This window comes from Caretta caretta, chromosome 13 (assembly GCF_965140235.1).
Source record: "Caretta caretta isolate rCarCar2 chromosome 13, rCarCar1.hap1, whole genome shotgun sequence".
NCBI classification, from domain to species: Eukaryota; Metazoa; Chordata; order Testudines; family Cheloniidae; genus Caretta; species Caretta caretta.
The window spans coordinates 40,971,269-40,994,319 of NC_134218.1; the positions used below are offsets into that span (position 1 = coordinate 40,971,269).

Below are 23,051 nucleotides of genomic sequence, written 5' to 3' on the forward strand. Positions count from 1 at the left end.
GATTTTGGCAATTAATTGATCTGTAACCATTCATGGTAAATAGGCCCAATGGCCTGAGATGGGATGTTAAATGGGGTGGGATCTGAGTTACTACAGAGAATTCTTTCCTGGGTATCTGGCTGGTAAACCTTGCCCACATGCTTAGGGTTCAGCTGATCACTATATTTGGGGTCAGGAAGGAATTTTCTTCCAGGTCAGATTGGAAGAGGCCCTGGGGGTTTTCCTCCTTCCTCTGCAGCATGGGGCATGGATCACTTGCTGGAGGAGTCTCTGCACCTAGAAGTATTTAAACTCTGATTTGAGGACTTCAATAGCTCAGACATTGATGAGAGATTTATTGCAGGAGTGGGTGAGTGAGATTCTGTGGCCAGTATTGTGCAGGAGGTCAGACTAGATAATCATAATGGTCCCTTCTGACCTTAATATCTAGGAGTCTAGTGAAAGCAGTTGCAGATACTTTACACTAGCTGAAGATTTGGCCCCATGAGAAATTCGCTCCATCCGTTGGGTGTGATACAAACCCCAAGGAGGGCAAGAGGATGAATCCCGTTGTCTCTGATTGGCATTGGATCAATCCCTCAATGTGCTTGTCTTCTTTACACTGACAGGAGGGGTCCTATGAGTCTGACACAGAGACAGGCCCCAAGAGAGCCAAGGCACCAGGTCTCCGAGGGGAGAGGGATTCAGAACAGGACTCACTCCAGATTGGGGTTCACAGATGAAACGAGGGATCTCTGCACCCAGCGGGGCTCTGGGAAGGAACGGGAGAGACATTGCCAGGGAACAGAAGGGTTAAAACTGAGGGGAGGTTTGTGTTACATTCATCTGGTTGCTGGGATGTGATAACAGTTAGTGAAAGGAGGAGTACAAGGAGGAGGGAGACAAATTATTCTCTTTAACCTCTGAGGATAGGACAAGAAGCATTGCGCTTAAATTGCATCAAGGGAGGTTTGATATTAGGAAAAACTTCCTAACTGGCAGGGTGGTTAAGCACTGGAATCAATTTCCAGGGAGGTTGTGGAATCTCCATCAGGGAAGATTTTTAAGAGCAGGTTGGACAAACACCTGTCAGGGATGGTCTAGATGATACTGAATCCTGCCATGAGTGCAGGGGGCGGGACGAGATGACCTCCTGAGGTCCCCTCCAGTCCCAGGAGTCTCTGGCTCTATAGGTGGATATTGAGCTCTGAAACCTGAGCACGGATTTGTTTTTCACTCTGGCTGTAGGTCCCGTTCCTGTGCCCAGGGCTGGGCTGTCTGTGGAAGTGCTGCCCCCGCGCGGCGCACGGGAGAAGGGCGGTTCTGCCGCTCGGGTTTTTGTGTGAGCCCGGTCGGGATTCCCCTCGCTGGGTCTCTCGCTCAGTGAGACCGGGCGGTGTCCTCGGGCTTCAGGCCGGTCATCTGCAGATACAGCAGGTTGTTGGGGTCATCTCTGGAGACGGTGAATCGCTTTTACCGAGTCACTGTCCTATATGCTACAGCCGTGAATCTGGGCGACCCACTCCAGCCCCTTCCCGGGAGCCTGTCGGACCCAGCTCATCCCATAGCTGCTGAAAGTGAACCCGGAGGCTTTGCAGGAGAGGCGGAGAGAGTCTCCGGGCTTCTTCACATCCCCTCCTGTCTCCACCAGCTGCACCTGGGACAGGGCACCTGGGAATAACAATTAATTATGCGGAACATGAGGACCTCGGGCAATAATCCCGCACCTCCCCAGTACATCCAACCCATGGAAAGGGAGAATGGACCTTCCGGAGATGCTGCAATGAGAACCAGGTACAACCAAAGCTTCATTTCCCCGGGTGCTGAAGGGGAAAGTTCTCCGGGGACTGGCTGGTGACTGCAGAGACCCGGGGGACTGCGGATTGTGTCTCCCGGTGCAGCCTGGGCAGAGAGAGGGACAGATTTAAACAGGAAATCTCACCCTCATTTGCATGCCCCGCTCCTTATAAGAGACCCCCGCCATTTCCTAGCCCGGACTCAGTTCCTTTGTGTGGGGCTGAGAGAAGAGGCGGCGCTTCGTCTCTGTGGCACCGCCCCTGTCTCATCGGAGCTTCCTACTCGACCATAAGGAGAGAAACTGTCACCTTCTTTATCCCTCCTCTCGCTCCCCCACCTAACCGTGACCCTGAGGGTAAACGCCACCTTCATATATGTCTGAACCGGAAAACTACATGAATACCTGACTTAGAGCCAAAAGAAAAGGAGTACTTGTGGCACCTTAGAGACTAACCAATTTATTTGAGCATGAGCTTTCGTGAGCTACAGCTCACTTCATCAGATGTTTACCGTGGAAACTGCAGCAGACTTTATATACACACAGAGAATATGAAACAATACCTCCTCCCACCCCACTGTCCTGCTGGTAATAGCTTATCTAAAGTGATCAACAGGTGGGCCATTTCCAGCACAAATCCAGGTTTTCTCACCCTCCACCCCCCACACAAATTCACTCTCCTGCCGGTGCTAGCCCATCCAAAGTGACAACTCTTTGCATAATCAAGTCGGGCTATTTCCTGCATAGATCAAGGTTTTCTCACATCCCCCCCACCCGCATACACACACAAACTCACTCTCCTGCTGGTAATAGCTCATCTAAACTGACCACTCTCCAAGTTTAAATCCAAGTTAAACCAGAACATCTGGGGGGGGGGGGTAGGAAAAAACAAGAGGAAACAGGCTACCTTGCATAATGACTTAGCCACTCCCAGTCTCTATTTAAGCCTAAATTAATAGTATCCAATTTGCAAATGAATTCCAATTCAGCAGTTTCTCGCTGGAGTCTGGATTTGAAGTTTAGAGCCGCAAACCGGACTTTACCCAGGGTGCAGTTCTAACCCTGAATGTAAATTCTAACCTGAGATTTAATATTAGCCCCCAACCTTCATCCCTACCTCGAAACTAAGACTAGGCGAGACTTTGGGGAGTCCTGGGCCGTATCTCACTCAGTGGGAGCTGCGCTCTGTGACCCTCGTGCCCCCCTGGCCCCCCACCCTCGGGCCTCTGCTTCTCCCTCGGCAGCCGCCTCCCCCTGAGCGACCCCATGAAACCCCACCGTGTCCCTGTCCACAGCCCTTAGCCACGTGACTGTCCCCAATGCCCTGCGGGCCAGCGCTGGGCTGTGATGTCATCGGGGGCTGAGGGGCGGGGCCTTTTATCTCCATGGTGACTCTGTGACATTGTGGAACTTTATTGGGGGCAGGATCCTGAGCTGCACCGTTTACACTGGGGCTGTGATTTCCAGCTGTCAAATGGATGAAAAAAAATGCTCCAGTCTCTTTGGAAAGTCCCAACGGTGCCACATCCCCAGGCTCAGTGGTGTGGGGTTTATTCCGGCACTGGGTGATCTCTGCCCCCAGGACCAGCTCTAGGCACCAGCAAGCTTACATGCTTGGGGTTGCAAAAAGCTATAGCTGGCTCTACCAGTGAGCCACCGCGGCAGAGGCAGAGGCAGAGGGAGGGGCCGGGCCGGAGCCACCCCCGAGAGGAGGAGACGCCACCCGTGGCATGGGCTGAGTGGCCTCCTCCGGCCCTGCTGAGCAAGACTTCACTGCAAACAGCTGGCCTGGCACACAGAGCTGCCCCTGGACTTGGGACTGACCAGTCCAAAGCTGCTTCCCACCCCCCTCTGGGCCAACTCGCCTGGGACTGGTCCAGCATCGGGACCCGGGTGTCTCGACACCAGCCCGCCACCAGGCTCTGGGCACCATCCCTGCTCCCTGGCTGTTCTGGCACTGCGGGACTCAGATCTGCCCTCCAAGCCCTGGGGGCTCCATGGGGCTCCATGCTGGTGGAGTTTGGCTGAAGGTGCATGGCCAGGTACCCTTTTGTGGGTCTTAAATGAGCAACTGCAGGGGCCTGGCTTTGGATGCCCCTGGACCAGTTGCTCCTTTCCCCCAGTTAGGTGCCAGAGGACTGGAGAAAGGTTTGACATTTGCCATCTTTAGGAAGAGGTCCAATGAAGCACCAGTCAGCCCAACTTTGATCCTGGAAAGGGACTGGAACAAATGACTAAACAATGCATTTGTAAGCTCCTGGTGGATGACGAGGACCAGCCAGCATGGATTTGCCAAACCAACAGAATTTCCTTCTTTGGCAGGGTCACTGGCCCAGTGGATGGGGGAAGCAGCAGCTGGGCCATCTCTCCATTTTCACCAGGCTTTGGTGGCTCCAAGGGGAGGAGTGGAAGCTCCTTTGCTGGGGCGCTGGTGTTAATGAGTACACAAGTAGGAAATTGTTTTATTTCACTAACTACAAATTCTGTTTTCATTTTTTTAAAATTTAAACAGTCAAAACAAAACAAAATTGCAAAGCGCAAACGTGTAAAAGCCAAAAAAAGGGGGAGAAGCCAAAATTTTTTTGCTTGGGGGAGCACAAAACCGAGAGCCGGCCCTGTCTGCCCCAAAGCCCCGCCCAGACTCTGAGTGGCCCATTGCCATATCCCAGCCTCCATCTCTCTCTGCCTCAGTCCCACGTTTTGAACCTGGGGCTGTGATAGTTCCCGGGCCTCAAGGCGGTGTTGTGGGGATAAAGGCAATAAACGTTTGTGAAGGGCGGAGATGCCACGGGGAGGGGTCCCACATCGGTTATAATTAACTAATCATCTTCCTGTGCATTAATGCCATAAACATCCCTGGTGTAAATCAGGAGTAACTCGAGTCTCGTGAAAGCCCTTGCGGTGACTTTACACTAGCGGAGGATTTGGCCCCAGGGGCAATTTGCTCCATCCGTTGGGTCTGATGCAAACCCCAGGGCGCTTGTCCCCTTTACACTGACCTACGCTGGCCTGTGAGTCTGACACCGAGGTGGGCCCGGGAGAGGCAAGGTGCCAGGTCTGCGAGGGGAGAGTGATTCAGAACAGGACTCACTCCGGATTGGGGTTCACAGATGAAGCGAGGGACCTCTGAACCCCAGGACCAGCGGGGCTCTTTGTAGGAAGGGGAGACACTTTGCCCGGGAACGGAAGGGTTAAACTGGCGGGAGGTTTGTGTCCCGTTCCCCCAAGGGCCGGGTCTCCTGCCCGAGCCCGAAGCGGGGGGTGTCGCTGCTGCCCCCGCGCGGCCGCCGGGAGAAGGGCGATTCCGCAGCCTGGGTTTTTGTACGATCACAAACCGGTTTGGTGGCACTGTGTCTCTCGCACAGTAATAGCGGGCGGTGTCCTCGGGCTTCAGGCCGGTCATTTGCAGATACAGCTCACTCTTGGCGTTATCCCTGGAGATGGTGAATCGCCCTTTCACTGCATCGAGGTAGCCTATACTACTCCCATCGTAGCTTATATAAGCGACCCATTCTAATCCCTTCCCGGGAGCCTGGCGGACCCAGCTCATCCAGTAGCTGCTGAAGGTGAACCCGGAGGCTTTGCAGGAGAGGCGGAGAGAGTCTCCGGGCTTTTTCACACCCCCTCCGGACTCCACCAGCGTCTGGGACCGGACACCTGGGAATAAAGACAGGCCATTAATGTCGGTTTAAAAACAGCGGTAACACAATATTCTTCTAACTCTGCCAGGTCTTCAGAGGAGGAAAATACCTTCCAGAGCTCCTAGAGCGAGAATGACAAGGAGCAAAAATCCCATTTTCCCGGGTGCTGGAGGGGAAAGTTCTCAGGGGACTGGCTGGTGACTGCACCGACCCAGGGGGCTGCGGATTGTGTCTCCGGGTGCAGCCTGGCCAGAGGGAGGCTCAGATTTAAGCAGGAAACTGTCTCCCTCATTTGCATGCCCCGCTTTATAAGAGACACACACTCCTGCTGCCAGTTTTCGGATTGACTCGCCCCAGGGCTCCGGCTGCAGGGGTCAGAGTGTCCCGTCCTGTGTGTCTGTGCAGCGCCGGGCACAGGGCGCTGGGGTCCTCCTGACACTTTCAGACCCTGGGAGGAATGAACAGCTCCCTGCAGTGACTGTATTTCCTCGCATGGGAACTGAGGGTCTGGCTTTTTTGACCTGATATTGGGGGCTGGGGGGACTCAGCTCTGGAGCCCAGTACCACAAATATAAGGGACATGCAACGTCCAGTCAGGGGGGCCAGTGTCCGGTGGGGGGAGGCGCGAAGTCTTGTCTCAGGGATCTATTGGGCTGGGCCCCCCCCGCTGGAGGCAGAAGATTTCCCATGGCGCTGGGAGGGATTTGGGAGGGAATCCCCTTTTCCTTCCCTTCCCGGCAGTGACCGGCTACATTGAAATGATCCATGACACTCGGAACGTGATCTGAGCAAGCCTGGCTCATGCTTTGGAGCAGGTCTGAGGGCCCGCCTGTGGGTGCAGGTGGGAGAAGCTAGCGGGGGGGGGGGGCGAGTCTGAGGACAGAGTTAAGTTTTGTAGTGAAGCCTCCCTGACATTCGTGTGCCAAGAGCGGCGTGTCTGGGTGTTTTTCTTTAGGGGACAGTGAAGGAAGATTATTATGCACCGTTGATATTTATCTTCCTGTTTATATTTCCATTCCCACTCTACTTCCCATTTACACTCAGATTGTAAACTGGGCAAGGGGGGTCCCGTCCTCTGTGTGAGCTGGAATTGCCTGGGTCCGTCAGAATGGCTGGAACTGAAGAACTATGGGCCCACTTTGCTGAACTTGTGCGCAGATGATCAGACCAAGCTGAGGCATTACAACAAGCTAGGACAGAACAGAGAGAAGCCGTATCACTGGCTCAGGCAGTAATAGACCATCAGGCAGCAGAAGCTAAGAAACCCCCTACTATTTATGTCCTATGGGAGCAGAAAGTTCCAGAGTTTGGTGGCTTCCCAACAAGACCAGGAGACATCACAGTAGAGGAGTGAGTCAAGTCTGTGAAGGCAACTCTGTGTGTGCTAAGAGGACCTGTAGAGGATCATATGGACTTCATAGAGGAACACCTCAAGGGCCAGGGCCAAGGCCATGGTTAAGCTCCTGGCAATGGCAGACAAGAAAGATGTGGAAAAGGTATTTGAACTCCTCCTAGAAGTTTATGGAGACAAGGTGTCACAGTCACAATAAAATAGCCTATGGAAATGTCCCAGGCACGATTAAATTGCCCCCCATGAGGTCTCCTGGGTAAGCACCAGCATTGTGTATTGCAGCATTTACCTCCAGCGGCTAAGGCAGGCTCCCTGCCCACCTGGGCCCCACACTACTCCTGGAAATGGCCAACAAACTCCTGTGGCCCCTGGGGTGGGGTGAGGGGGGTGGCACATGGCTCCGCATGTTGCCCCTCTCTGCAAGCACTGCCCCTGCAGCTCCCATTGGCCACAGCTCCCCATTCCCGACAAATGGGAGCTGCGGGGGTGGAGCTTGCAGGTAGGAGCAGTGTGCGGAGGGAGATTCCCCCTGCCCCTCTACAGAGTTGGGCATATTCCAAATAATTTAATGGACATAGGAGCTCAGTGGATAATTTTCAAGTATTTTTCATCTAGACCCTAGAACAATTTCTTAGGCTTTGCTTCAGGAAAGCACTGAGGCATTTGCTTAACCCCATCTCTGTGCAGGACACCTTTTACATTGAAGCACAATTCTTAGTCCCATTGATTTAACTTTACATTTTATTCTCCGTAGTGTCATTGGCTGTACAAGACGTGAAAGAATATTTTCTCATATTATTAATATACATAAAAATCCCTACATATTTACCTGCTTCTATGTGCACAAACATGCCCTTTAATACTTATCCTTGAAATAGTTTACTATAACAGTATTTGATTTTAATTCACTGCTGCCCTCTGCAGTGTGTTGGTAAAGTTTGTGCCATTTCAGCTCGTTTTTTCTTCTGCGCTTAATAGCTTTCTGCTCTCAGTATTTCAGGCCGATCATTTGCAGATACAGCAGGTTGTTGGGGTTGTCCCTAGAGATGGTGAAGCGTCCCTGTGTGTCATTGATGGTAGTTGAAGTTGGGTGTATTTCCCCTCTGCACTCCACTCCAGTCCCTTCCCAGGAGCCTGTCTGACCCAGCTCGTTGAGTAGCTGCTGAGGGTGAACCTGGTGGGTTTGCAGGAAATACAGAGAGTGTCTCTGGGCTTTTGCACATAAACTTGTGACTCTGGGATCAGAGACTGAGACTGGGCACCTGGGGATAGAAAGATATTATCGATCATATTAATCGTAATAGCGATAATAGACTGCTCCTTTGCCCCGCCAATGCTTTCCAGGGGAGAGGATACCTCCCAGAGCTGCTACAATGAACACCAAATGGAGCCAAAGTTTCATTTTCCCTGGAGTTGGAGGGAAAAGCTGTCAGGGGATTGGCTGGTAAGTGCACAGACACAGGGGTCTGTGGATTGTCTCTCTGGGTGCAGCCTGGACAGAGAGAGGGACAGATTTAAACAGGAAAGTGTCACTCCTATTTGCATATCCTGCTCCTTATAAGAGACACAAACTTCTTCCCTGAGCAATCAACTGTCTTGCCCTCTGATTCCGAGGAATGGGTGAAGAATGTGCGTAACGTTCAGACCCAAACCTCCCTGAACTGAGAAGGGACGTGGCCTTGACTGCCATTGACCTCGGATCAGCTCCTCCACGGGAAGCAAAGATTTAATCCTGGGCTCTTTGATCTGATAGAGAAAAGGTATAACAGGAACAAACGGCTGGAAGTTGAAGCTAGACCCATTCAGACTGGAAATATGGTGCAAAAATCTAAGTGAGAGTAACTGGCCATTGGACCAACTCACCAATGGATGTGGTGTGTTCTCCAGCACTGACCATTTTTAAACCAAGACTGCACGTTTTTTCCCTAAAAGAGCTGCCCACAGGATTGTTTTTGGGGAAGTTCTCTGGCCTGTGGAGGTCTGATTAGATTTTCAGCATGGTCCATTCTGGCCTTGGAATCCATGACTCTATGAGCGACCTGCACCATGTGGATAATGGGGCTGACCTCCCTGTAAAGCGCTCTGAGGTCTAAGGGGAAGTGGAGATGATGATGACTGTTCCCAGTCACTTTTCTCTGACCACAATCATTGTCATCTGCTTCAGAAAATGAGGCAATGCATCCCCTGTGGGCAGTTGAGACTTTGCACTCCATATGCTTTACAAAAATATGTTTTAAGGATGAATATGATGTAACTGGAATTTTCCTTATGCCAAAGGTCTCTTGTAAGGTACCATTACAAAGCTTATGATCTACTGAGTGTGGTCATCCCATTTGTATGACTGTATCATTCTTATCTGTGAAGCTAGAAATATGAAGTCTTACTCTAAAGGCCCAGTGTCATTATGCAAGGTGTGGACCATTAATGGTGGTTTAGAATCTTGATGGCTCCCGTTGACCAGGACAATTGGTTGTAAATGGCTCTGTTTACTTTTAAACCTTCCTGTGTTCCTGTGAGTCAGGCCGGCCAGCCTTGGAAGAATGGAGAGTAGGGGTCTCACAGGACATGGGACCATGTCACCTGGTCCTGGAATCCATCTTAAACCTGGTGCTTTTCCATTTAGAAGGTGGGGACGGGGACCCAGAGAGAAACAAAAGATTCCCACCTTGTGCCAAAGCTCTAAAAGGGGGTGGAGCAGGACAAGGAGGGTCCCAGCCTGGTGTTCGAGGAGGATTAGCTGGTAAGTGCACAGAGTCAGGGGTCTGGGCAGAGAGAGGGGCAGATTTAACCAGGAAACTCTCACCCTTATTTGCATATCTCGCTGCTTATAGGAGAGACAAACCCTTTTCCCAAATGCTCGGAGTCATTTGGCCGGTGGCTCTAAGGGAGGGAGTCGGACTGGTGCTAACTCTGTGTCTGGGTAGCGCCCAGCGAGTGTGGGGCCATCTGACCATACTGGTGTACAAAGAGCTCCCTTGAATCCCTCTCATCCCACCGGATGTAAGGGCTGAGCTACACTCTATTGAAGGGAATGGAAAAACCCACTCTTGGCTTTAGCGAACTGTGGGTCAGGCCCATGGAGAGAAGAGTATCCGGCTAGTGACCAGGGCAGCAGCATGTGAAAATCTGTGTTTGTATTGAGGGCAGAGGTGGTTGAAACCTGATGTATCCTTTCAAGGGAACGTTAGAACTATTGCTGCGTTTTGTTATTTTTCAAAGGAAGCTGAGAGCATTTGTACCTATTTCCCAACAAACTGCGATAGGATTTTGACACCTGGCGCTTTGAGGGACCTTTGAAGTCCAAGTCCTAGTTATTACACCTTGAACAACCGAGACCCCAAATATTCCTCCTCTGCGCTGTGCATTTTTACTCTACTGTCAGATAAGTTCCACTTTCAGGCATGTGACTATTCAAGACGCCCCCGTTTTGATGGACACATGATCACAGCTGGATATACAGGTCGGGCACCTGCTGACAGATATTTCTTCACTCCCTCTGTCGATCCCGTTCCTGTGCCTCGTGCCGGATGGTTTGTGGACGTGCTGCCCCCACGCGGCGCACAAGAGACGCACAATTCTGCAGCTGGAGTTTTCGTGTTAGCAGCATCGGGATTCCCTCGCTGTGTCTCTCGCACAGTGATACCGGGCGGTGCCCTCGGATCTCAGGCCGGTCATCTGCAGGTACAGCAGGCTGTTGGGGTCATCTCTGGAGACGGTGAATCGCCCTTTTACCGAGTCACTATATGCTAGAGCTGTAAATGCCGGCGATCCACTCCAGCCCCTTCCCGGGAGCCTGGGGGACCCAGCTCATCCAGTAGCTGCTGAAGGTGAAGGCTTTGCAGGAGAGGCGGAGAGAGTCTCCGGGCTTTTTCACATCCCCTCTGGACTCCACAAGCGTCTGGGACCGGACACCTGAAAATAAAGAAGAATTATGGGACAAATTAGTACCTAGGGCAACAGAATAACTATCTCCTGACTCTAGAAGATATGGAAAGGGAGAAAATACCTTCACACGCTGCTGCAATGAGAACGAGAGACAACCAAAGCCTCATTGTCCCTGTGTTTGGAGAGGAGAGTTTTCAGGGGGGTTGTCTGGCGACTGCCCAGAGACAGGGGGCTGCAGATTGTCTGTCTCACAGCCGTGGAAGTGAGAGAGACACATTTAAACAGGAAACTCTCCCCCTATTTGCATATCTCCCTTCTTAAAAGAGACTCCAATTATTTCCTAGAGCGAACTCGGTTTCTTTGTGTGTGGCTGAGAGAAGGGCCGGCAGTTTATCTCTGGGGCACCCCCCTCTCCCAGTCGGGGTGCTAGTACCACTGGATTAGAGCTTCCTATGTGTCTATAAGGAGTCCAGCTCGCATCTTCTTTCTCCTCTCCCTAACTCCCACATTTAACCCTAACCCTTAGGATAAACCCTCACCTTAGCCTTTATATTGATCTGAATCTGAAAGCAAAAGGAATACCTTAGTTCTATCCCTAAATCCTGACTTCTTCCCTGAAGGGAATTCTAACCCTCAGTGTAAATTCTAACCCTGGCTTTTAATAGCTGCCCTCATTCTCCATCACAGCCTTGAAACTAACACTAAAGCCCGACCTAAAACCTAACGATAAAGATAAAACCATACCCAAAATTTAACACTTAACTAAACACAAACCTAAATTTGTACTCTATCCCTATTTATAAGGGTAACAAATAACCTTAATCTTTAACATTTACCCTAACCCTAACCTTAAATATATAAACTGACCATAATACTAAAATTGGCCCAAATATTAATCATGACATGTCACATTAACCTTTAACTGGAACCTGAACCTCAAATTTATGCTCTGTCTCTAAATCCGAAAGCTATTTGTAATCGTAAACCTGAGCTCTAACCCAAAACCTAGAGCTAATCTTAATCCTACATTTTAATCCTACCCGGAGGCCTGAAGTCTTGCCACAACCCTAAAGTTTGTACCCTAAACTGTAGCCTTAATGCAGGGAGGGGGACAGGAGTTACATGTTCATGTTAATGGAGATGGGGCACAATAAATAGAATCACATAATGTTTAGTAGCCTTGGAGGCAGAAGTGTCAAAAGTCCATTGCGGTTTATTGAAATCTGATGTAACGTTTGAAGCCATCGCTTTGAGTCTGAAAGGAGTTTCCTTCTCCTGCATACAGGCTGTTGGACTCCTTAGGGAAGCTTGTGATCTGGATTTTTAACAGTCACTTTGCGAAGAGCCATGGTAGATCAGGATGGGGATGGGTTGTGCCTCTCTCCCTTTAGGAGCAGCCTGCTTTCTCTCTCTCTGTCTTTGAGTCTGGTGTGTTAGGGAGTCTGGATTCTGAAGAATAATAAAGTACTATGAAGTTGCTGCCTTTCAGGAAGAATATTGTATGGGTTTGTGTGTGTGTGTGTGTGAGAGAGAGAGAGAGAGAGCGAGAGAGCTAACAGTTCTGTGTGCTTGTCCTTTAGACTGCTGATGTATAAATGGAGATGGAACTGTCTTTGGAGGTTGTGAGCCCCTCCCCCGGGGGTTATAGGCCAGTAGCTGTTGGTATAGGATGTATGACAGTAAAGTGTCCACTCCCACGTCTTCATGGAAGCCTTTTGGATCCAAGGCATGATGTAAAGGTTCATCTTACATCCATCTACAGCGCATGTCTGACTTTTTCACTGCTGGATCCGATTGGGTCAGGACAATCTAAGAAAAGTCGCCATGGAGAGGAAAGCAATAGGTGAAAAGTGATATGAATAGTGAATAATTAAATTAAAAAGGTCTGGGGCCCAACTCTGCCTTGATGTGAACCTTATGAGGCCATTCCCAATGGTGCAAAGAGGAGGGAGGAATGATTTGCACCCACTTTGCTCTTACATTCCTTTGGTGTTAGGTGGGTTTCATTTGTGTCAAATCAACTTCCCGGGCCAGTCCCTTGAGTTAGAGCAGGGATGACTCTGACCTCTAAAGTGTAGTTCAACTGTCTGTTCAAAAACTCGATGTGAGAGTCCAGTCAGTCAAATGAAGTTTCATAATGCAAAGAGCATGGTGGTGGGGTGGGAAGGGAGTCTCCAATGACAATGACAAGGGAGTCTCCCATGTCTCCAATGACAAGGGAGTCTCCCATTCATGACAATGAAGTGGGAGCTGACAACTTTGCATATACTGGATTGACCTGAAGGGGTTTAAGCCAGGAAGCAGGGAGTGTGTGGGGCCTGGGTAGGTGTATGGAGCGCTGGGTTCAGGTGGGTGGCCAGAAAAATCTAGCAAAGGCTGGGAAGGTCTCTCTTTAGTTTAATACCTTGTCTGATACTTGATCAGAGATCACACCCACTATGGAGCGATGGGCAACAAGATGGAATATTGTCTGGGAATTATATAGATAAAACCTGACTTTACTCATGGCCTGGTGACCCTTCCTATTCCTGTGCCCAGTGGGGTATTGTTTATGATCTGAAGCCCTTTGCAGCTGATGGGATAAGGGGGAATCCACAGCTGGTGTTTCTGTAGTATCATTTGTAGGTTTCGGTTCACTGTGGGCTTTGCACAGTAATACAGGGCAGTGTCCTCGGTCTTCAAGTTGCTCATTTGCATATAAACCATATTGTTGGGATTGTCTCTGGAGATGGTGAATCAACCTTTGATGGAATCAGTGTTGTATGTAGAGGTGACTTGAAAGTGGGCAACCCACTCCAGGCCCTTTCCAGGAGCCTGACAGACCCAATTCATGTTGTAATCACTGAAGGTGAATCCGGAGGCTTTGCAGGAGAGGCGGAGAGGGTCTTCAGGCTTTTTCACATCCCCTCTGGACTCCACCAGCTGGACGTGGGACCGGGCACCTTGGAATAAGGACATGTTTAGAAATGGTACTGAGAAGAATAATACAATATTTCCCCTTTCTCTGCAATGTATTTAAGAGCAGTAAATACCTTCTAAACTGCTAGACTGAAAACCAAATGGAGCCAAAGTCTCATTTTCCCCGCTGCTGAAGGGGAAATTTCTCAGGGGACTCGCCGGTCACTGCACAGACCCAGGGGGCTGTGGACTGTGTCTCCTGGTACTGCCTGGGCAGAGAGAGGAACAGATTTAAACAGGAAATTTCTTGACCTATCTGAATTTCCCTTTCCTTATAAGACACAAGCTCCTGCCCTTTGCTTTACCCTCAGTCTTGAAGAAGAGGACTCAGCGGGCCCCTTATCCTGTGTTGTGAGGCGGCTGGGCTGGGGGATCATGTTTGCGCTTTTACCTAAGGGAGAAGTAAAATGATCTCAAATCCCAAGACATCCTTCCCTGGCCAGACACAGTGTGTTCTTGGGTCCGAGAAAAGCTTCCCTTATTCTTCATTGCCTTTGGGTTAGACTGTGGGGGACAAGAGCATTTGGCAGCAGGACCAGAATCTGAGAAACTCTCTGAGGACAAGGGGAAGCAGATTCAGCATTTTGTAGCCATGGGAGACCTGACAGTGACAATTGGCTGACAGCTAATGCGGGATGGGAATGTCACACAAGACTTTGGGGAGGCCGGAGCCAAATCTCATTCAGTGGGAGCTGCTTTCTGTGACCGTAGTGCCCCCTGACCCCCCACCCACGGGCCTCTGCTTCTCCATCAGCAGCCGCCTCCCCCTGAATGACCCTATGAAATCCCACCGTGTCCCTGTCCACAGCCCTTAGCCACGTGACTGTCCCCAATGCCCTCCGGGCCAGCGCTGGGCTGAGTGATGTCATCGGGGGCTGAGGGGCGGGGTCTTTTATCTCCATGGTGACTCTGTGACGTGGGGGCACTTTACTGGGGGTTGGGATGTCTCAGCTCCACCCACTGACACCAGCGGAGGGTCTGGGCCGGGATTTCCACAGGGCAGTTGGTGAAAACAACCCAGGAGCCGCTTCGGAAAGTCCCAGCGGGGCCACATCCCCGGCGCAGCGGAGCGGGGTTTATTCCGGCGCCGGGTGATCTCTGCCCCCCAGCCCCGCCCGGACCCTGAATGGCCCATTTCCACACCCCGGCCTCCATCTCTCTCTGCCTCAGTCCCGCTCTGACCCAGGGGCTGTGATCGTTCCCCGGCCTCCCGGCAGCGTTGGGGGGATAAAGGCAATAACCTCGTGCGAAGGGCGGAGACACCACGGTGAGGGACCTCCAGGGCCGGAGTAACCACTAGGTGAACTAGGCGGCTGCCTAGGGTGCCAAGATTTGGGGGCGCCAAAAAGCGGTGCCCATTTTTTTTTTACACTATTGCTGAGGGGCAGGTACCTGTCAGTCTCCAGCGCTCGGGCCACGCCAGGGCCAGCAGCCTCTTCACCTCTGAGTCTCCTCCGCTTGCCCAGGGGCCACCCCTCCTCTCAGGCTCCCTGGCCACTGCCACCACGGCCTCCGAGAGGACACAGGCCGGGAGCGCCCCCGCGGAGGAGACGCAAGGGGCCAGGCTCGGCTGGGGCTCCACATCTGCCGGCCGAGAGCAGCAGGAACCGGGTGCTGCTCGGTGGGAGCCAGGTGGCCCGAGCCCAGGGCAGCAGCACCCTCCGCAGCAGCAGGGGCAGGCGGGGAGCGTAGGTGCCCTGGGCTCGGGCCACCCGGCTCCCCCCGAGCAGTGCCTGGTTCCTGCTGCTCTCAGCCTGCAAGTGCGGGGCCCCAGCCAAGCCCAGCCCCTTGTGTCTCCTCTGCGGCGGCACCCCCAGCCTGCGTCCTCCCTGGCGGCTGCGGCTGGGGAGCCTGAGAGGAGGGGTGGCCCCCGGGGAAGTGGAGGAGACTCTGAGGTGAAGAGGCTGCTGGCCCTGGCGTCGCCTGAGTGCTGGAGACTGACAGGTACCTGCCCCTGCCCTATCCCGGCACTGCCTGCCCCCCAGCCCAGTGAATGTTACCTGCCCCACCAGCCTCAGTGCCCTGCCCCATACTGTCAGCCAGCCCAAGCCCACTGTGACACCAGCTCCCCTTGGCAAAGGGCCCCCTGATCTTCACAAACAGCTGTTACCGCAGGCCTGACAAACTCACTGCACCCCACACGTGTCTTACAGGGCACTGACCCACAAAGAGGAATGTGGAAGGGATCTGCACAAGGCTGCTAAGTTGCCAAGAGTGCGAATCTCTGTGAGATGTGTGCATGGGTAATATTGTGTATTTACCTTAAAAGTCTGCTTTAGGGACTTGGAGTAGAAATTAGTCTCCAGGGGATAATGGCCCTTTGGGGCAAGAGGGATTTGTCACCCGGCTAACTTGGCTGGTGATGCAATGCAAGGCTCAGTTGTTTAGCTTTGCACAACAGGAAGACTTTGGATGGGACACCATCAGAGGCGATGGCAAACAACTGAAACGTCTTAAAGGGAAAAAAGAAACAATACAAGAGCCATTACCCATTCTGAGAGGCTGTTTATAGTTCTAAGTTTACTAGTTTTTGGAGATGGGGGGGCACAGTGGAGGGGGACGGGGAGGAGGGTCGCAAGGTGGAAGTTTCACCTAGGGCACAAAATATCCTTGCACTGGCCCTGGGGGCCTCACATCGGTTATAACGAAATAATCACCTTCCGCTGCATTAATGGGATAAACATCCCAGTTTGCTGAAAGGGCCAGAGCCTCCCTGGTGTAAATCAGGAATAACTCGAGTCTTGTGAACGCAGTTGCGGTGACTTTACACTGGCGGAGGATTTGGCCCCCAGAGCAATTCTCTCCACCCGTTGGGTCTGATGCAAACCCCAACGCGCTTGTCCCCTTTACACTGACAGACGCTGGCCTGTGAGTCTGACACCGAGACGGGCCCCGCGGGAGCCAAGTACCGGGTCTGCGAGGGGAGAGCGACTCAGAACAGGACTCACTCCGGATTGGGGTTCACAGATGAAGCGAGGGATCTCTGCACTCAGCAGGGCTCTGGGCAGGAAGGGGAGACACGTTGCCCGGGAACGGAAGGGTTAAACTGGCGGGAGGTTTGTGTCCCGTTCCCCCGGGTGCCGGGTCTCCTGCCCGAGCCCGAAGCGGGGGGTGTCGCTGCTGCCCCCGCGCGGCCGCCGGGAGAAGGGCGATTCCGCAGCCTGGGTTTTTGTGCGATCACAAACCGGTTTGGTGTCACTGTGTCTCCCGCACAGTAATAGCGGGCGGTGTCCTCGGGCTTCAGGCCGGTCATTTGCAGATACAGCTCACTCTTGGCGTTATCCCTGGAGATGGTGAATCGCCCTTTCACTGCATCGAGGTAGTAAGTACTCCCACCATCGCTTACAGCAGCGACCCATTCCAGTCCCTTCCCGGGAGCCTGGCGGACCCAGCTCATCCAGTAGCTGCTGAAGGTGAACCCGGAGGCTTTGCAGGAGAGGCGGAGAGAGTCTCCGGGCTTTTTCACACCCCCTCCGGACTCCACCAGCGTCTGGGACCGGACACCTGGGAATAAAGACAGGCCATTAATGTCGGTATAAAAACAGCGAGAACACAATATTCTTCTAACTCGGCCAGGTCTTCGGAGGAGGAAAATACCTTCCAAAGCTGCTACAGAGACAATGACAAGGAGCAAAAATCCCATTTTCCCGGGTGCTGGAGGGGAAAGTTCTCAGGGGACTGGCTGGTGACTGCACCGACCCAGGGGGCTGCGGATTGTGTCTCCGGGTGCAGCCTGGGCAGAGGGAGGCAGAGATTTAACCAGGAAACTGTCTCCCTCATTTGCATGCCCCGCTTTATAAGAGACACACGCTCCTGCTGTCAGTGATCGGATTGACTCGCCCCAGGGCTCCCGTGGCAGGAGTCAGAGTGTCCCGTCCTCTGTGTCTATGCAGCGCCGGGCACAGGGCGCTGGGATCCTCATTAGACTTTCGGACCCCTGGGAGGAATGAACAGCTCCCTGCAGGGACTGTATTTCCTCACACGGGAACTGAGGGTCTGGCTATTCTGAGGTGATATTGGGGATTGGGGGGACTCAGCTCTGGAGCCCCGTTCCACACGCACAGGGGCCATGCAATGTCCGGTCTGGGGAGTCAGTGTCTGGGGAGGGGTCGTGTCCCAGGGATCCATAGGGCTGGGCCACCCCCTGGAGACAGAAGATTTCCCCTGTCACTGGGAGGGATTTGGGAGGGAAGCCCCTTTCCCTTCCCAGCAGTGACCGGCTACGTTGAAATGATGCACTTTGGACCAGGTCTGGGGGCCCGGCTGTGTGTGCGGGTGGGAGAAGCTGGGGGTGGGGGTCTGAAGAAAGAGTTAAGGTTTTGCAGAGGAGCCTCCCTGACATTTGTGTGCCTAGAGAGGCGTGTCTGGGAGTTTTGCTTTAGGGAGGGAGTAGAGGGAGGATTCAGTAGACAATGGAGGAAGATTATTATGCTCGGCTGATATTTATATCCGTGTTCACACTCCCACTCCCATTCACACTCCACTTCCCATTTATGCTCGAATTGTAAACTCCGCGGGGTAGAGAGAGGTGTTATGGTCTGTGTTCGTACCGTGCCTAGGAATAGGGGATCCTAGACTATGATTGGAGACCCCAGGCGCTAGGATCACAACCACCACCAACTCCCTCCCCCCTAATCATCATCAGCATAATCATCTACTTAGTTAATTATTAATAAGCAATGAAGTGCAGGCAGAAGCCTTCTCCTTTTTATGTTTTTAGATTTTGTATGATGTAATATTCAGACATTCGACTACTGCTACTACTTAATAATAAAATATTTCCGTTCCCACTTACATTCAGACCCCTGTAACCATTCACGCTGAAACAGGTATTTCTTTTCCCACTCCCATGAACACTCCCATTCCTTTTTACATCCCCTTCCTGTTCACTCACACACTCCCATTTCCACTTCCACTCACACTCACCTTCCTGTTCTCTTTCATGCTCACCGTCCCATTTCTGTTCCCATGGATATTCCTCTTTCATTCCGATTCATACTCCCATTCCCATTCCTTTTGCACAAATGCGAGTCGGAGTATTTGGCCCTGACTTCATTCTAAGACCCAACAGAGTCAGGTCTCTCTGTCTGACTGTCCCCCCAGCGGTGCTGTCAGTCACTGCAAAGGTTACACAAAGGAGGGCACCGGGTCTGTAGGTCATAGGAGGGAGGATGCTACACAGAGCCAGAACATCACAGGATTTGTCCTTTTTTGGAGAGGAGGGCAAAGACAATGTATTGGGGGAAGGGGGAGGGGAGGTGGAAGGAGTCTTTATAAACCTATTAACGTCTGTGATTAAACATCCGGATTCTTATCTGGCCTGCTGGGCAATTCCCCGTAAGAAAGAAAATGACATGAACCCCCTGATTTCTTTGTTTACTTCCCTTTGTCCTCGCTGGGCTCATTGTAACTTGCAGACCTTCAGCGCCACCAAGAGTAACAGCCTCATGGCATTGCAGGGGACGGGTTTTTGTCTCAGCTCAGACCGGGTTTCACTCACTGGGACGCTGCACAGTAACCAGGTCGTGTCCTCTGGCTTCAGGCTGCTCATGTTGAAATCGGCCAGGTTTGGGGAGTTGTCCCTGGAGGTGGTGAATCATCCTTTGACAGAAGCGGCGTGATATTCCTTACTCCCATCAAAGAAAATCACGGAGACCCACTCCACTCCCTTCCCGGGAGCTTGTCGGACGCAGTGTAAACCAGCCTGGCTGAAATCAAAGCCGGAACATGTACAGGTGAGGCGCAGAGATTGTCCGGGCTTCTTAATGTCTCCTCCTCCGGACTCCACCTGCGGAGCCTGAGCCCCAGCCCCGGGGGATGTAAAAGCACATGGAGAATCCAGATGACGGTGCTGATGCTAACCGGATTGATGCTTCTGTTAATATTGCTACGGATCACAGCTCTGATTCCAATATTGCCACACGTTATTTCAAAACAAGGGTATCTCCATTTCCCCCTGAAGAAATACACACCTCGGAAAGCTGCCACAGTGAAAAGAAAATGCAGCCAAAACATCAAGTGTGTTTGCTGGGAAAAGTTCTCTAGAGGGTTGGGCCGATCACTGCAGACACCGGGAGCTGCAGGTTCCCAACCCAAAGAGCTTTAAGCAGGGAATACAATTAGTCGACTTGCATATCCGTGCTATTAAAATGGAGTCCCAGGGGCTGGCATTGCATTTCTCGCTGAGGTCCCTTGTCCCGGGCTTTGGGAGATGCCATGATACGTGTGAGACCCTGAGGGGATAGAAGCATGTTCAAAGTAATCTGAAGCACTGAATGTATCCAGTCTGTGAAATACAGCCCAGGAGTGATTACACCCTTGGGTAACAGAAATACTCCGCTCTGTAAGGGAGATTTGGGAACGGACGGTGAGCTTTCGTGTCCCCTTTTTCGAGGTGGATAAACTGAGGCAGAGAGAAGGAAACTGATTTGCCCGAGGTCTGTTGGCTGTTAGAAGAAAAGCCAGGTTCCCCGAGGCCCAGCCCGCCCAGTGTTCTAATAACCACACTGGCCTGAAACCTGCTAATCGAGCATTCAAATAACCCTTGGAGCACAGGGACCTGAAGATGGGCCTCCCTTGATCCCAGAAGAGCGCCCTGGTCACCGGGCTATACCGTCATTCTCATTCACACTCTGTCTTGCTCTCTCCTCACAAAGACTCTTTGCATTCTGAAGCAAGTAGAAGAACTTCAACTGCAGCTCTTTGGAGAGGAGTCCCCCGGGAAACCTTCTAGCCCAGTGGCTGGGCCCTCCCCTGGGAGGTAGAAGATGGACCTTGTTGAAGTCCATTCTCTGGCTCAGGCACAGTGGGGCTGAGAGTCAGGGTGCCTAATTCGAGGCTGTAAATTCCATTGGGAGCCAGGCACCTCTAGGCAGGCATTATAATAACTACCCTTAGACCCTTATGTGATTCGAAGCCCCCGGGCTCCCTACTTTATTGACATAGCCAGTGCCCCCAGTGGGGCGGGTTTGGTGTTTAAATGTCATCTGAGTCTTTCCTCAGATTTCCACAGTTTTGCAAACCCTGAGCGCCCCAACCAGCCAACTCCAGACGGTGGCTACAGCACTCGGTTTTTGTCCTAGGTCCCTGGCTGTGTGTCTCTGACACAGGGATACAGGGCGGTATCCTCCGCTCTCAGGCTGCTGATTTGCAAACGCACCAGGCTGTTGGCATTGTCTCTGGAGATGGCGAATCGCCCTTTCACGGAGTCAGCATAGTAGGCGCTGCCCTGGGCAGCAGCTCTAGCCAGCAAGTCCCGCCCCCTCCCGGGGGCCAGACGGATCCAGTCCATGAGATAACTGCTGAAGGTGAACCCAAAGGCTTTGCAGGAGAGGCGGAGAGAGTCCCCAGGCGTTTTCACATCCTCTCCGGACTCCACTAGCTGGACGTGGGACCGGGCACCTGGGAATAAAGTCATGTTAAGAATCATATCAAAATAGTTTGGAAAGAATACTATGTCCCCATCTATCTATAGAGAAACTAGTAAACGAAAATATCTTCTGAGACTGCTACAAAGGAAACGAAATGGAGCCAAAGTTTCATTTTCCCAGGTGTTGAAGGGGAAAGTTCTCAGGGGATTGGCTGGTCACTGCACAGATCCAGGGGGCTGCTGATTGTGAATCCGGCTGCAGCCTGGGCAAAGAGAAAGATCAATATAAACAGTAAATGGTCACCCCTATTAGCATATCCCCCTCTTTATAAGGAACAGGTGGGCTTGGCTACACTTGGGAGTTAGAGCGCATTAAAGCATCCCCCGGCACCCCAGCTTGTCCACACAGGCAAGGCTTGTAGAGTGCTCTGACTCCAAGGCTACAGCACTCCTGGTTCTCCACCTCCGCGAGAAGATTAACTCCTGCTGTGCCTTGGCTGAAATGCCTGGGCATCAGTGTGAATGAGGTGTTGCATTACTGCGCTCTGATCAGACTCCGGAAATGTCCCATAATCCCCTTAAGTCAAGTGGCCACTCTGGTCATTGTTTGGAATCAGCTGTAGGAATGCAGATGTGCCCTTTGAAAACTCCATTTCTGACACCCGGCTGTTTATCTACTCTGAGACAAAGCAACCATTAGTGCAGAATGCTGTGTGAGAGAGAGAGAGGCAGGGTCTGCTGCTGTCTGAATTTACAAGACAGCATGCTGACACGCTCTCTGCCCCCCAAAAAACCCACTCTCTCTCCCCCCACATACATACAACACAGTCCCTGTCACACTCCACCCCACCCTCCCATTTGAAAAGCACGTTGCAGTCACTTGCATGCTGGGATAGCTGCCCATAATGCACCGGGCCCAATGCCATTGCAAGTGCCGCAAATGTGGCCACGCCAGCGTGCTTGCAGGTGACAGTGTGAACACACGGCAGCGCTTTCCCTCCTACGCTCTCCGAAGGCGGGTTTAACTCACAGCGCTCTACATCTGCAAGTGTAGCCATCCCCAGGAACTCCTTCACCAAAAGATCACACTTGCTGCCTCTGGGGATCCAGGACAAGGAGGAAGACCCGCTGTTAGAGCAATAAGAATAAAAAGAGATCTTAAAATGACAGACCGGTAGGCAGGTAGATTAGATTAGTTGTCTTCAACAATGATAACATTCCTCAGGGGCGTTTATCACTCAACTTTACGTGCTTCCTTACTGCTTATATTTCCTGCCATGGTAGCGTCAGACCAATGGCTCCTGCAAGTAATAACAGAACATGCAACATAAAACGATTTTGTCAAATCCTCCGGCGGTTCAGTCTAATTCTATATATTTCATCTACTCTATTCTGTAAACAAGAAGTGAGCACAAATCAGTGCCTTTGTGTTGACAATTGCGGTTGATTCCTGTCTTTTCTTAAATGTGGCCATGTTAAGAGACAAACACGATGTTAACCCACTGTTGGCTTTGGTGATGGGTTTTGTCACTGTGGTCTAGTCTCTCACACAGTGATACCGGGCAGTGTCTTCCTGTCTCCTGCTGCTCCTTTGTAAACACAGAGGGTTGTTGGGATTGTCTCGGGACACAATGACTCGCCCTTTCGCTGAATAGGTGTAATGAGAACAATTTCTTGTATTCTGTGCCCTGGAGACACTCTCCAGTTGCTTCCCAGGAGCCTGAGGGGCCCAGCCCTGAAGTGAAACCCGGAGACTTTAGAAGAGAGGCGAAGTCAAAGGGCACCTGCAAGTTCGATGTACAAACGAGCCATTTATGTAGGTACAGAGTTGAAAAAAAATATGTTTTCCAACCCCCAAAGCCCCTCTTCAGTCTTGTCCCCAAGGCTGTGCTGTTTTCTCACTGCTCCCCCCAGTGCGGAATGGAGAAGGGGATTCTGCACCCCCCCTTCTCTCACTGACCCCCCTTTTGTATTATCATTTAAAGCAGAAAATAAATATTTTGGGGGTTATTTTTTCTTTTAATCCAAGATTTTTTGCTCCTTGGGAAATGCTTCTTGTGCCAGAAAAAGCCA

The 23,051-nt window shown here is 51.8% G+C and overlaps 1 long non-coding RNA gene across 1 annotated transcript in view; it reads left to right on the top strand.

Moving 5' to 3' along the window:
- Positions 1 to 1,387: 1,387 nt before the first annotated feature.
- LOC142068854 (uncharacterized) overlaps positions 1,388 to 23,051 on the top strand; it is a 28,159-nt gene continuing 6,495 nt past the window's right edge. Inside the window, exon 1 of the long non-coding RNA XR_012664773.1 lies at positions 1,388 to 1,773. This is a non-coding gene — a long non-coding RNA (uncharacterized LOC142068854). The remainder of the gene's footprint in view (positions 1,774 to 23,051) is intronic.